General features: G+C 33.7%; 1 protein-coding gene across 4 annotated transcripts in view; it reads right to left on the reverse strand.

Annotated features, from left to right (window-relative positions):
* The window catches only part of LOC147073853 (uncharacterized), a 185545-nt gene that overhangs the window by 27015 nt on the left and 141530 nt on the right, over positions 1-17000 (reverse strand). Inside the window, exon 2 of one of the 4 annotated variants that reach the window (XM_085944933.1) lies at positions 2793-2852. The exons of the other annotated variants lie outside the window; for them this stretch is intronic. The gene's annotated coding sequence lies outside the window, so the exon portion shown is untranslated. The remainder of the gene's footprint in view (positions 1-2792; positions 2853-17000) is intronic. 4 annotated transcript variants of the gene reach the window in all.

Genomic DNA, 17000 nt, shown 5'->3' on the forward strand with positions numbered 1-17000 from the left:
CTGTACTCTGCATACGACCGACAATTATTATATTACATCTACAAAAGTGTCGGTCGCCTGCACCTACTAAAAATCAACAGTCTGCAGTGTTTTAACATTTTTTTTTGCATTAATACTAATAACAGTTACTGTACCAAGATGTATGCATTTTATCTATTTTATTCAGATTTGTTAATAACTCCCAAATTTGTTATTCTGATATATACACAAAGCAAATGCCGTTAATAATGGCACACACGGAAGATTTTTTAAGTATTCCGGTTTTAGATGTATAAATAGAAATATTATACAGGTGATGATGCCACGATCAAAATGGTCAAATCAAGTTTTGCTGGTGTGATTTTACAACGTTTTTATTAGTTCGTATTCTTATTTGTCCGGTGGTTGTTTATCCAGTACAAATCTTGCAATCGATTTTTAACTAACTTCCCGACTAGGGACATTTGAAACTTTTAGAATATATCAGAACACGACGCCAATGCATTCTTTTAATACTTTTAGCCATCTTTAAGTAGAATTGAAGTTAATTCTGTTTTGTATGAAAAGTTATTTCGGAAGATATCCGTAATCCAATCCGCTATTATTATTTGTTGCCAAGTGGGTGGTCCTAGCAACTAAATTATTAATATATACGTGAGTTACTATGGAAATCAAAATGACATTTCAGTATTCTATATTTGTTTGTTTTTTTATTTACTTCATATCAAGTACAAGTTTGAGCATATTGAGCATAATAATTGAACAGAAAATTTAAAAATTGTTTATAAAAAGTTCTTTTTATCTTGTAATTATGTATAGTGTTTATATTCCTAATATCAATGATAAATCGCTGAAATACAAGGGAAAATAATGAAATTACTCATTTTTAACTATACCATTATCTCAATTATTATAAATTTAATTATAACAGTCGGGTATACTCAGAGACAACTGCAGTTAACATCATATTTAAAAGTGTATGCCGATCGCAATATAGAACATTTCATTGTATAGTAAATCCAGTGGCGGCTCGACGACTTTCTAGGTGGTGGGGTTCAGCCATTAATTATTAAATATACATACCTACCTACTTCCTCATAATTATTATACATTATGTACCAAAGCTACATAATATACTAATATGATTTTATTAATGGGAAATGAGTAATTTTTCAGAATAAATAATATGATTATCTGAGTCGTCACTTAATCACACCTAAAAAGCGTGTTTAAAACACTTAATAAATAAAATTATTATTATAGACTTACCATTATCCTTTTTGAACAATGACATACAGCTAGCTTGTTTATTCACCTTAGGGTTATTTAAATCGCTCCCTGTAGGTATGCGTATACTAACGCTAATGCATTCGCATCCTTTGTAGAACGAGATTTATAATTTTAGTCATGTAATGAAGTAGGTATATTATATCTAATAATAATAAGATCGAACGTGTATTTTTGACATGATATGAATGTTGGGATGGTCCCTACGAACCCTTAAGGTAGAGCCGCCCCTGAGTAAATCCATACTCCGAAAATTTCTGGCAAATGGTAGCATGCAGATACACACTCCCAGGGTCGCGCCAAGTAGGGGTGTTGAAGGTGCGAAGCACCCGGGTGGCAAGGTTCAGAGGGCGGTAAAATGTATTAATTATTTAAAATATACTGTATTCAATTCAATTACATAAACTTGTGTGTTTTATACTACCCAAGGGAAACCCTTATCAAAGGGCGGCGAATCGAAAAATTAACGCGTGATATATTTAAATAGAGACATAATTTAACATGGTCATGTGGCGGAGAAATACAGGGTACAAACCACATCTTCTGGGAATATCATTTAATTTCTACGGAAAAGGAAAAGCTGTACAAGCAGGTCCAATCAGCTGATGAGCCCATCGGACCGTCCGACCTAGATGCCATAAAAAGTCAATTTTCTTAAATTTAGAAAATATGTGGCGTCATAAGAAGCGCCTAGTTTCAAAAGCCCCTAAACCGGTTTTTGAAAATATTTTAGTTAGATATGTAGTTAGATGGATATTTTTGTGACCAAATTTTGTGATGGCCAAAGATTGAACTTTAAAAAACGCCAAAATTTGTCAATATGCATCAGTCAAAAATTAGGGTAAATTTAAAAACACGCTAAAATGGCTGGGTGTGCTTTTCAAATACCGCTAAAAATGGAAAGCCAAAATACTCTTTAGAATGTAACGAATTAAAAAATAAATACATAAAGTTCACAGATTTAATAGATATGATTTTTTCTTATTTTTCTCAAAACTACCTAAAATCGTTTTTCTCATTTTTCTCAGAACTACTTAAAATCGTTTTAGGGGCTTTTGAAACTAGGCGCTTCATAAGTACTGATAATGTGAAGATCTATTCAATTAAATCATTCGGCAGTTTTTATTAGGTAAATATTAAAAAAATGAATTTTGTCTCTACATGCTTCTTTCTCCTATGGTAACTCTTAACTTAAAGTAACCTCAGTCTTGGGTAACTAACTGCTCCTGAGATATTTCCAGTTTAAAAAAATACTGGTGCTTTACACCAAATGTAGGGTCTAATGACCTAGAGACCCCCGATTACGAGAGGGTGTGGTTTGGTGGGACCATTACTTCAATGTACCTAACTAAAAGTTATTCATATTTGCTAAATGGCATTAAATATTTCCGAAGGGGGCTTAGCTTCCTGGGTATGTGTTTGCAGGTACCTACTTATGTTTACTTAAAAAATAAACTTGTCCTTAAATCTATTAAAAATACCCATTGAGCCATGAATTAATAATGAAAGGTGGTAAATTCACTGACCTGTCAAATGTACTTGGTCAAGCACGTGAAATTAATTAATTACCGGATTCAGCACGGTATCTGCAAATAATTAATTTTCGGTCTTAGAAATCAACAAACGGTTGCAAATAAATATCTTATTATTACCTAAATTCCAACATGTACGATAGCTTCGTCGTAACTGTATAAATAATACATCATAAATTCAATTCAAACTATGTACAATCTTGCTCATATAAATACAATTTTAAAAAAATTAAATTGAGACTAGGGTGTCAAATTTGCATGTTAGCCAACAGAATATGAGTAAATCGTGTCTAGTCGGGAATTGGGATTTTCATAACAAGTATTTTCACATAGTACCACTTTGAAAACTATTAATAGTTTAATTAACGAATTGTATTGTTTTCACGAATGAGCTTTACACCGAGGAAATGGTTAATCTAAGTGACAAAAATAATAGGAAATCATGAATCAGTGGTTTGTATCAAATCAATATTTAACAATTACTATACAACTATATATAACAAATTTGACTGAAAACATAGAATACATATACATATTATAATTGCAAATTAATTATAGGTTTGTCGATCACTGTTGTAAGCCAATCATCCAAGAATCTTCTTTCTTCTCATTTTTTTAGTCCATTTTCGGTCCTGAGTTAGAGCACATATAGACACCACGCGGTGTGTCCAAAAATTCACGTCATTCGCTAGTCTTCTTGCTTTTTCTCAAATCATATCACCATCCAGTAGTTCCGCCGTATCTCCTAAGGCAGGGGTCGGCAAACTCTTGGACCAAAAGAGCCAAATATGAGTATCACAATGGTTAAAAAAAATTTCGAGAGCCATACAACTTTTTTTATAAATATGATTTCTTTAAGTGAATTTTATTGTTTATTTATTAAGCGAAGACGATTTTGCGAATAAAACTAACGCAAATATAAGTTTTTATTGTTGAAATTATAAACATAATTTTTACAGAAAATGAGTTACATATAATTTTCACGCAGTCCTTGAAACTAATGTGAACAAATGACATTCCTTGCACTTCTTTGGGAAGATTTCTTTGGGGGAATATGAGTTCGGAAAGCTATACCATGAAATCGTAGTATCTACCTTATTATTTAGATCTTTTAGAGCGCTCCACTATGTTGTGAAATTAAATTGCATTTTTCTCTTTCAAAATCCTCAATTTTGGTGGCAAGACCTACAAATTTGGAGCTCCATAACTCTTTGCTTGTTAAATCCACCAAAAAAAATGTATTTCTAAAGTGCTGGTGTCAATATAAAATGGAGAAAAAATAAAGTTGTCGACTTTTGCAATCGGCGGATTTAAAACAACAACAATCATACTTTTTTTGTAAAAATTGGGAATTGGGAATTTGGCAAAGAACCGCACGCCAACACCCTAAGAGCCGTGGTTTGCCGACCCCTGTCATAAGGCGTCATAATTGAAGAATTAGCAGCTGAGGTAATTTAAATTCTTTTGAGGCATTCGTAGCACCTGGCCGACCGAGGACCAACGTCGGTTCTTTACTCTCAATATGATGAGGCTCGATGACCAGCTCTCTTATCCACAATCTTACAACCACACAACCAGTATTCGCCAATCCGCCGCAAGCATCTGTTCTCTAAACTAAATATACGGTTGCTCTGAGCCTTTGTAAGGTGCTAGGGTTGAATGACAATAAAAAGGAAAGATACTTAATCTGATACGATATTGAACTTCGTAGAAAGATATACACGGCCTCCTTCAGAACATGGTAGTATAGATGTCTTGATAAGCAGATGGAATGGCAATGGGCTGGACAACTGCTGAACTCATACAGTGGTACCCATGGGACACTAAACGCCCACAGGGACATACTTAAACCCGCTGGATAGACGAACTCATAAAGTTCGGTGGATATACTTGGTAGCGAAGAATTAGGGACCGAAAAGAGTGGAGGGAGCTAGGGGAGGCCTTCATCCAATAATAGTGGATCGAAGAATGACTAAGAATCAATGCGAAATATGGACATCAATTAAATAGTGCACATTTATTTTATTGGTAAGATATACTACACAAAAGGCCAGTATATTGATTTTCAAGCAAATCTGGTGTAATATTCTTGTTTTTTATGGTAAGTTTTAAGTTAGCTAAGCTAGAATAGTCAAGCTAGAATTAACGCCATACAATGCAAATTTTACAAGGTAGAAAAATGCTTATAAAAAAATTTGGATCTGGCAATAAAGACGTTAAGTTGGCAACGCTGTCAATCAAAGACCACAGAGGGTCGTAACCAATTAGAACAATGATGTAATATTATAATGTCCACACTGACATAAATAAAGTAAAAATGGTCGAGCATAATATAATTAGTATTGTAGAGTAAATGTGTCGTTTAAATATTTACAAATTATTTTAGCACGCCACTTCGCAATGTTTGGTGTCTATTTATTGTAAGTGCATCACTGATAGTGATTGAATGCAGCGATAAATAGAAACACTGCAGTTTGTGGCTGCACATTATTATGCAACCATGATGCAATCGTTGACCTAAAACGACATAGAATTATTTTTCCAGTGCCAACCATAATAGTGTCAAGGTGTCATTTTCTCAAGAAACGGCTAATGATTAATGTTATTTGAGATACAAACAGTACGGAAAATTACTTGTGGGTCGGAGGAAAACTGTGATAGCATGAATTAGTTAGTATTAGGTAGTAATTTGAGATTCGTCTGAGAAATATTTTACGATATCATGACGTATCCTATTAAACGTCATGATATTATCGTATATTACTCGGTTACATGTAAATATTGTAAATTGTAGGTATGCAGTTTCAACGTTTTACAGTTCAACGTAATGGTTGGTCCAGACGCGTGTAATGTAACGCGAATTGTATGGACGGCATACGATCTCGACTCGAACCCTGTCTGTTGTTCGAATTCGAGCACTGCGAGCGTTTTTGTGTTCGTGTTAAAAACCGACAGCCGATGGATCAGCGGGAATGTCACTATGAGCATTGCACGTAAAGTTGTGATTATATTGAGATGCACGTCGCGTGACGTCACAATAAGCTGCCGCTACGGAAAAAAGTGTATGTCGTTTTTTGGTGATAAAAATGTTATCAGACTGATTCTCCCATCCCGTAGCACATTTTGAACCTTACGAACAATGTCAGTTGACAAAATCTGCCGAAATCACAAGAACAACAATGAAGTCACCTCACGTTGTACCGCACTGCATCGACACCTGCATGACTCAATGAAATTTTTTTATCATTTTCTCATTTTCAACATAAGTATGTTGTATTATCTATGGTCTGCAGGTTGGGTTCTGTTCAAATATTATCAATAGGTGTAATATCGCAAGTAATTTTAACGTACGCACGCGTAGAAACTGTTAAAATTAATTTTAATTAACATGAATGATGAATAATAATTCAAAATACTAATACAGACTTGGCACTCTCCATCATTGAATTTACAGAGGTGGTGATCGTTCAAAATACTCTGCAAAATGACGAAACCATAGACTAAATTTGTCGCCGTGACAGCGTGACAGTACGCGACGTGCACTTCAATATAATCACAATTTAAGGATCGTAGCTACGTCCATACGTTATACCGGAAACAGACGGCCGTATAATAGCCGACGAAGAAGAAGATTTGATAAAATTGATAAAAAAAATCTCTGTTTAAGGGGGGACATGCTCGTCGAAGGTCAAAATTGAGTTTTTATTGTATTTTCAAACCATGATCTTGGACACTCCTTAAACGTTGTAGATGATCTATTTATATAATTTTGAAGCATTATTATCCTTTCAAGTTATTTTAAACATTTGATGACTGCATGGAGTATTTTTGTTACACAAAATAGTATTCTTTTAAACCTCTCGCTCTAATGTTTTAGAATATAGTCATATTTCGGTACATAACTGTGCAGTGATGTTAAGATTTTTTACATTTATTAATTTTTAAACGCATTTATAAAACCATTAGCATAATTTATTACGAGATAATTTTTGTAAAATATTCATGATAAAAAATTATATTGATAATCTCTGTGATCCCAAATTTGACAAGAATTAGGCATTTTATTATTCAAAAAATCGGCAAGATTAACATATTTGAAGATGATTCTAAAGATATTTATTATAAGCTATGTTTTTGACCATTCAAGTGTGATAAACATCTTATGAATAATGATTGCTTTATAATCATTATTGACCTAAGAATAAGGTAGTGTTTTTTTGAAATACGCCATTTCTTTTGTCATTCCCCAGTGGTTAAGCTACAACATACGGCCGTAGCCATAAATTGACAAATTATAATTGAAGTAGGGAGTAAAATGATATTGACGCGCGTGTTTGAACATGTACCGTTTAAAAAAAAATAAAAAATAAATCTGTTAGGTACATGTTCAAACACGCGCGTTAACATAATTTTACTCCCTACTTTAATTATAGTTTGTCATTTTATGGCTACGGCCGTATGTTGTAGCTTAACTACTAGGGAATGACAAAAGAAATGGCGTATTTCAAAAAAACACTACCTTATTCTTAGGTCAATAATTATTATAAAGCAATCATTATTCATAAGATTTTTATCACACTCGAATGGTCAAAGACATAGCTTATAATAAGTATCTTTAAAATCATCTTCAAATGTGTTAATCTTGCCGATTTTTTGAATAATAAAATGCCTAATTCTTGTCAAATTTGGGATCACAGAGATTATCAAAATATTTTTTTATCGTGAATATTTTACAAAAATTATCTCGTAATAAATTATACTAATGGTTTTATAAATGCGTTTAAAAATTAATAAATGTAAAAAATCTTAACACCACTGCACAGTTATGTACCGAAATATGACTATATTCTAAAACATTAGAGCGAGAGGTTTAAAAGAATACTATTTTATGTAACAAAAATACTTCATGCAGTCATCAAATGTTTAAAATAACTATAAAGGATAATAAGGCTTCAAAATTATATAAATAGATTATCTACAACGTTTAAGGAGTGTCCAGGATCATGGTTTGAAAATACAATAAAAACTCAATTTTGACCTTCGACGAGCATGTCCCCCCGATGTTGATAAATGTTAAACTACATTTTTTATTACATTTCAACTATGTAGTGGATCTAGTAATCTGGACTGACGCAGAGTTTTCCGCCTTGTATAAGAAAAGAGAATCTAATCGTTACTGTTCTGGCAGAAGACACTAATTCTAAAAAATTACATATTGAGTTAGTACCATAATGTTCCTTATTTCAAAATTTACCGTCTGGAAACCTTCTTAATAAATAAGCAGTCTTTATTTTAAAGTCATCCTTTTTACGATTACTTAATAAATTCACATGATAGACCATTATTTCAAACATTTTAACAACTTCGAAGTCTCAAAAAGTCTCTTCAAATTACTCAAAACTAGTATTCTCCAGTTAGTGTATTCTGCCAGAACAGAGACGCTATTAAATACACGTTCCATTATCTTCCGAACACAATAATTGTTATTACCCAGTTATATGTATCATGAACAAATTGAAGCATCTCTAATCAACATATCTGTACCTCAGAGGCAGACGGACGCAAATCCAAATACCAAATTGTTCAGGAGAGCCAAAAAACAATTTTTATTTTAAACGAATACTCATAACTTCTAAGAAAATATACATAGAATGATCATTATTTTTTTTTATTCTAATTCAATTAAGGTACTTCTGGAATATGTAAGAAAGGAATAAATATAATACAATTTTATATCTAAAAAAAAAAAATAAAAAACGTAGTGTGGATTTGCATCCTTCTGCCTCTAAAGATATTTTGTTAATGTGGATTTGTATCTTATTTGCCTAGCCAAAATAAAACAATTTGTAAGTTTAAAAAATTTATAGGTATAAATATAACTAAGCAAAACACATTTAAAAAAAAAATTATTATGTCATCATCATCATCACCAGCATGAATCTATTCACTGCTGGATGAAGGCCTCGCTAATCTCCAATCTGATTCCACTTCTCTCGTTCCTGTGCGTTGCGTTGCCAAGTTTTTTCGCAGAACTTTATCATTTCATCGATCCAGCGGCCTCTAGGTCTACCTTGCGGATGTTTTTTACCTCTTGGATTCCACTGGATGACTAAATTTGTCCAACGATTGTCCTTTCTTCGAGCCATGTTCCAGCCCATTTCCATTTGAGGTTTTTAGCAAACTCTATCACATCATTAATCCTTGTCTGTTTTCTTATCCACTCATTCCTTTTTTTGTCCTTTTGCGTTATGCCCAGCATGCGCCTTTCCATACCACGTTGTGCTACTCTTAGTTTCTGGATCTCTCTTTTACTTAGGCTCTATGTTTCACACGCATGTGGTAACGGGAAGTACACACTGGTTGAACACTTTGCACTTTAGGCATTTTCGAAGAAATTATTAAGCGGCCAAAAGCACTCCAGCCTAGCTTTACTCTGCCAACAATTTCATCAGATATACATCCATCTATAGACACTTATTGTGCCAGACAGATGTAGTTTTTCACCTGTTCGAGCTGAATGCTATTGATGAGGATCTCTTTTTGGCCCGCAAAGCAGTTGAACATGACTTTATTCTTTGATAAATTTATTTTCAAGCCTACTTTGTTGCTTACTCCAGCGAGTTACTGCATTCTTCTTTGGAGGCCTTCTGAGTCTTGCAAACTACTATTTATTGTTATCGGCAAAGCGTAGATGACTCACGTATTCTCCATTTATGGAGACCCGTGTCATTCCAGTCAAGTTGTCTAAATAAGTCTTCAAATGTAGCTGTAAATAGTTTAGGTGAGATTGTATCACCTTGTCGGACTCCTTTGCTGATAGGAAATGCGCGATGGTTTATGGAGATGTTGTTGCGCTACTGTATATATTATTGAAAATATTTATATAGCGCCCGGGGATTCCTTGATTTCTGAGTGCATCGAGTATTGAAAATTTCTTTATGGAATCGAACGCTTTCTCATAGTCTATAAAACCCATGGATAGCGGCAGCTTGTATTCCTGTTGCCGCTCTGATTTCTCTGATGACTTGGATTATATGGTCCATAGTGCTGTATCCTCCTCTAAAGCTCGTTATCCTGGCTGGTTCTCGTCTAGTACATATTGCAGACGGTTTGAGAGAATTTTATCTTAGTGGATTATTGGATTTGCATCCTTCTGCTTCTAAGGTAGGTATGGCATTTGCATCTTTATGCTATGCATATTTTGGACTAGGACTTTCATCTCTCTGCCACTAATAGATAAAGGCTTTAGCATGACGATTCTTAAAAAAACTCATTTTCCCAAAAAACGGAGTTGCATCCGTCTGCCTCTGAGGTAAGATATTATTATTGTTTTATTAATTTGATCAATCTTTGTTTATAGTGATTTGACAATATTGAATCCGTTAGAAATTAACATTAAGAGTGAAAGCAATAGTTTTACATGTCTTATATAACGAACAATATATTATATAGTATTATCTTATATTATATAGTATTGATCGTTTCTAATGTCTGGTACTTTGACCAGTAAATTAGTTATGTTTTCAGGTTCGGTACACTCATTTATTTTGCCAATTGTTTCAGACTAATGGATAACGTGATATTAAAAACGAATTATAATTCGATAAAATATATCTCCAAATGACGTCGCCATTTCACAATTCTTCGTATATACAACAAGCATACATAAATTATGATACCCAGATATAATAATAATATATTTGTAACAGTTTTTTGGTTTGAATACTTTAAAATATTCATTCAGAGATAAAAAAAAAATTGTGCAATCTAGGTATATGAAGATAAAGTTTTATGTAACCACGGACCAGTCACCATGTGGTCGATTATTACCATCAAGGCAAGCGCCTCGGGCGCTAAAATGAAATACCTAGTAAATTTTAAAGGTAATGACACCCATTGTACCACGTACCGATGGTTATGGTATTCCCAAATTGGTATAAACTACTTATTTGCATTGGCGCTAAAACAATATATCTCATCAAACCCGTCTTGATGCTATCCTTCCATCTTCCATCTTGTAAAAGGTCGATCAGTATTTAGTTGACCTTCCGGCTTCCTGACTGTTGGTTTTTTTATCACACCTGCTGCCTAGGTAAGTTGTTATGAACTATTAGCCAATTTACCGAGCGAAGAAATGGCGTTGTGTAGTTAGTTTACGGATATTCACATATTTGTTACCGTGACTCGCCACCGATCATGAAATATCACTTTGGAGTCGTAACCAAAATAACACTCACCGATCAGTGACAGTTGGGTAGAAGATTACAGAGAACATAAAAAAATATTTGAATTAATCGTGAGCTTCTTCCAGCTTCCGAGTGTGACCGCACGCGGCGTGTCCGGTCATGGTTTTAAAATATAACCCAAATTAAGCGTTTACAAGTTTACATAATAAGGATTCTCTGATTGTGTTCATTATTTGAACACAGGATAATAATACAAAATAAAAATAATGACATAAAATATGTGCAGATCTCGAGTGTAGAATAATATGGGACAAATTTAGACGTGTTAAAGAATATGATATTTTCAATAGTTATGTTTATCTCATAATATGAATTAAATCACGTAAACATAACGCGCATTTAATGTTTCGGGACAGTTGGCATTTTTTTAGTCCCTTGGTTTTGTGGCTTAAAATAATAAAGCGCAGTGACGTCCCTAGATAAACTGCCGCCCTTAGGCAGCGCCAAAATGCCGCCCCATTTTTTTATACAGTATTTTTATCATCCTTTCATGAGTCCAATATCTAAGAAATGTGTTGTATGGATACATTGCTAACAAAGTATCAGACCGTAATTTTATTATTTGCAAATCTGCATGTGTCGTTTCTGGTTACCAAGGACGTTGAACGGCAACGTAAGTAAACTAGACATCGCGAACCCGATAAAACCAGTGAGCTGATTTTTTTTAAATGGAAAGATAGTTTCGTTATTATTAAGTTTAAGTAGCTATTTCCATATATTTCAAATGATTCTCCTCGATTTGCCGCCCTTCGAGTAACTGCCGCCCCCAAGCGACGCTCAATCTGCCTACCCCCACGGGACGTCACTGATAAAGCGAGCCCTGCTTCAAAACTGCTACCACACTCGGCAGGGTAAGCCAGTTTTCGTTGATTCTGTGTTCCCTGATGCTAGTAAATACAATATGTAACTGTAACGGTAACGGTTGTCACCAACCTGTCCAATAGATACCTTTTTTGTTTTTATCAACTGAGCATATATCATTATAAACATATCAAATCAAGCGTCAACACATTCGGGATGTAGTTTAATCGTGTCGTGTAATTGCTATTTAAATTCGACGATCGGCGTCGATCATGTTGGGTATGTGAGTCTGTTGGTGTAATTAGCCTTTAACAATGACCATAGGTCTTATAAGTCACGGAGATAATATAAGTAGATACTTATATTATCTCCGTATATCTTTGAGTAACTTTCTTGCTTGCTTTTTATCAAAAGGTTTACACTTGACTGACTTGACACCAACGTTCCCTCTAATTTTTCTATTATGTGTGCGGATCATCAACGCATCTGAGCAGTGGCGTAACTAGGGTTGGTGTCACCGTCACCCGGTGCGGTAAATTTACACTCACCCCCCCCCCCCCCACAATACAATTTTTCATTAAAACTACAAAATTTTTAAGGTATTTATTAATTTCAGTAATTCTACAAATAATAACACTAACAAAGATCATTTTTGAAGTAAATAAAAAAATAGGAAATAATGAAAAAAGGTATTCGTTGATAAAATAGATATATTAAATGCTAAACTTGCAGAAAGCCGACCCCTTAGACTATAGATACATCGTCGACCCAATATTTTTATACCACATTTAAGTCAACATTTTCCCCGCATGAAAGGAAACTTTCTTTTACAATATTTTTGTGTGAAGACTGTGCGGGGGATGAAAACATGTGTGCGGACACATTTTGGTAGGTGTGTCCGCGCACACGCCCACACCTTACAGGGAACAATGCTTGACACCATAATACGGTGTGCATATTACGCACATTTATTTTCGTCGTCAAAAATAGTGACACAAGCGGTCCGCGGGATACCATTTGCGCGCCACTGGTTTACTGGTTATTATTTAGAGTTTATTAAAATTACTAAGCAGCCACTTGGAGGCAACGTGATAAGATAAGTGAGAATCTATTTGAAGACCAATAAGTATGTGATTTAGAGGCTGACGTCACATTACGTGCTCGCAATAATATGAGTGGTATAAAAAATCAACCAAGCCCATGATCAAGACGTCACATTCTAATATCGTATCGAACATTCAATATTGACTAAATGAATTTAACATGGTGAATACGGAGATGCAATAACGATTTATATGACAGTTGTATAAGTGCGCACACGACTTTTAAAAACCATGCATGATAATATGATATACCTACCAATGTTGCCATCTTTTCAAAGTGGAATTATATTACAGAGCCTCCAAAATTATAGTATTTGGGATAAAAATATAGTACGCGTTGTCATCTGGTTGAAAATGTATAGGTTTTTTGATTCTCAGAAAAAAATAACGGAGAATTTGAGAAGCTCCGAGACCCCTTTTTGTTTAGGTACCTCTTCCAACCAAAAATGCTTATCGAAGAATTCAAAGGATTTTTTTACGTTTTCAAGCATTTTTTCCAATTAAGTATCCAAATCTTCTTATATTGCGAAATTATAGTATTTTGGGCGTACTGTACCTGTTTTATATCGTATATAGTACACGGATCAAAATTATAGTACAAATACTATAATTATAGTACGGTTGGCAACACTGATACCTACACAATTTGAAATACCAGCCTCAAAGCAGTGTTGCCAACTGTCAGGAGAAGGTTACATATAAATCAGGGAACTCAGAAATAATGGGAACTGAAATACCTAACAGGTGTGGAGTAACAGGCAACCGATCTCGAGTGTGGAAGAATATGAGATAAACCTAATATGTTGTTCTTTCGTGTACGGGTGGTAAAACAAAGAGCTCGGATTCAAATTTCATTCAGTGTATTTTTTTTATTTTTTTCCCTCTAATATTTGGTACCTATGTATGTTTCTGAAAAACTATGCTATATTATTAAATCTTGTGTGTTTTTCATTGAATAAAAAAATAAGTAGTTTAATTAAAAAATTACCATGCAGTGATCGTTTGGATGTAGATTACTAGCCCACGTATTCCGAGAAGAATTAGATTGGCCTTATGTGTGGACCAGAACCAGACTTATCAAACCCACAATTATTCAGTTCTGAGATAATTAGTGTTAAAGTTATAGATTCATTGAAAAAATACTCAATATTGTTTCAGCAATAAATAATGTATCAGATGAATCACTTGAAGGCTTGCATTTACTGGTATCTGTTGAAAAATCGTCATCTGTTTCTTCCAGCATTTCACGAATGTCAGACTTGTCCGCCATTTTTTTGTGGAATAGACAAATATGGCACTTATAATGACTTTTTTTATGTGATTGCAAAGAAATTACTGTATATGGTAATGTCATAAGACGATAATTTGTAGTGATAGTCATAATATTTGAATCTGACAAAAAATGAATATTTAATAGCAATGAGATGTCTAACTCAGATTTTTTCCTTTTTGTGGGTTGGACAAGTTTGGTTCTGATCTACACATATCTAGTGAGTATCTAGATGCGTGTGAAACATGGACCCTAAGTAAAAGAGAGATCCAGAAACTTAGAGTAACATAACGTGGTATGGAGAGGTGCGTGCTGGGCATAACGCGAAAGGACAAAAAGAGGAATGAGTGGATAAGTAAGCAGACAAGGGTTTGCGATGTAATAGAGTTTATTAAAAGCCTTAAATGGAGATGGGCTGGACACACAGCTTGAAGAAGAGACAATCGTTGGACAAATCTAGTCATCCAGTGGTATCCAAGAAGTACAAAACGTCCGCAAGGTAGATCTAGAGGCCGCTGGATCGATGAAATGATAAAGTCCTGCGGAAGTACGTGGCAACGCAATGAACAGGACCGAAAAAAGTGGAATCAGCTTGGAGATTAGCGAGGCCTTCATCCAGCAGTGAATAGATTCAGGCTGGTGATGATGATGATGACATAATACAAATTTAAAATAAATGTGTTTTGCTTTGTTATATGTGTATATATGTGAAAGCAGCTTGAAGAGACCTTCATCCAGTAGTGGATAGATTCAGGCTGATGACCCCACACAAACGGACACAAACCATTCGATGAACTTTTCATCGATCAGTTCATTTCCGAATCCGTAATTCGTACGACTTTTAATAAAAAGACATGGCATTTATTTGGAATACGATAGTTTATTTGAAAATAATGATGTTCCACTAAGATTACATTAGAAAATTGGACACTATTACTTCGAAATAAATATTTGTTAGGTTACAATTTCGGTGTCATTTAGACAGAGTGCTTCCGGTTTTCGATTTTCCGAGGTTTTGTTTGTTTTTCGCTGGCTCGAAGTGATCCACTAAACCCTGGTGAACCACACCTGAAACCCGTGTCTCATTTCGATATTCAAAACGAAACAATTTTCCTTTAAAGTTTGCCAACAGTTAGTAAATAGCTCATTGTACATATTGTTATATAAAATGTTACGTGTTTACTGATATAATAATGTGAACACATGCTTTTTCGAGTTTTAATATTTTTTCGAGTTTTCGGATATAATCTTCATATGGAATTAATAGTATGTACAAGTGTCATGGTCGTAATTAGGGAATCCAATCACGAGCCAAAATTCTGATCCCGGGATTTCGGGATTACAATTTGACAATCCCGGGATTAGCATTTTTTTCCATTGTTAATATAAAATTTTTATATTTACAAATAACATTGATAACATCGGTCAAAAATAAATCTAGTATAATTTATACTATTTAAGACATTTATTGTCAATATTATATACGTTCAATCTTGGAAATATATTATAAGTTTAATGGAGTAAATAATATTGTAATATAAATAATAATGTGAATTTAATATGAGATTGCTGTTTCTGATGGTAAAGACTTAATGAATGGGTTAGCGAGATTTAAAATAGTAAAGCAAATCATGGTGTACCTATGGCCTTTCCGATTCATAAATCTAATTAGTCAGCCAAATATGAAACTGCCGTAAAACGTATGAGAGATCATGGTGGAATTACATTGTTAATAGTGCGAAGAATTGTTTTTTCCAATATTTCTCATTTTTATTAATTTATGTGAAAAAATTAAATGAATCGGCAACTTACACATGGGTATAAATCAAACTTCATTCAAGCTCAGTTTATTTCTAATGTAGTTATTTGTTATTAAAAGTATTTTTTCTGTTTTTTGTGTATTTTATATTCCATAAAAATTGATGAAAAAATCAATCCTGAAAGTTTCTGGATTATGTTTATCAATCCCGGGATTCATAGGTATCGAAAATAGCTCGGGATCCCGGGATTGGAATCCGTAGTCGTAATAGTACACGTCATATGAGCTCGCCCATTCTGACAATTAATAGAAACAGATCAGATTTTGTTTCTGATTGCGGACATTTTGTCGACTTGATACCTAATTAATTAATATATATTATATGTAAAAAACACAAAAAAATATATTTACTATATTAAATCACCCCATAATAATTAACGCAGTTTATAAATTTGAAATTATTTCTCACGTGAATATTTGCCAGTATTAATTAGTTAGTAGCATGATATTATATAAATGTCTACCGTCGACAAATTATGCCAGACGGGTTAATAAAACAAGTTGTTTGCCAAGAAAGATGCTTGATTTCCTGGAACAAAATATAGCACCATTTTTTATATGTTGAAAGTTTTCCTTTCGGAACCAGATTCGAGAGTTTTTTAAGCTTATGAACTGCAAATCAAATTTTTATCAACAGATTCGGAAGGATGCCTTTTCTAATTTTCAAGAACCGCGGAGGAATTTTTTTTGCAAACTTTATTCATTTCAAGATTATTTATTTAAAAAAATGTAGTAGTATTTATACTTTATATAAATAATGCAAAGATAGTCACGAAGGGGGAGAGGCACGCCAGCAGAGAACCTAGCGGAAAAATACGAAGCTTGCAATTTTAGATTTTTTTGATAATTTACAATTTCAACTGTATTAATTAATAAATATGTATCTGAAAACATTAAAAAGATTTTTAATTTTTTTTAATTTTAAAGACAAACTTACAATTGTAAAAAAATGTAACAAAATGT

This window comes from Rhyacophila brunnea, unplaced genomic scaffold, assembly GCF_057557595.1.
Source record: "Rhyacophila brunnea isolate RB1 unplaced genomic scaffold, BYU_Rbru_1.0 scaffold_17, whole genome shotgun sequence".
NCBI classification, from domain to species: Eukaryota; Metazoa; Arthropoda; class Insecta; order Trichoptera; family Rhyacophilidae; genus Rhyacophila; species Rhyacophila brunnea.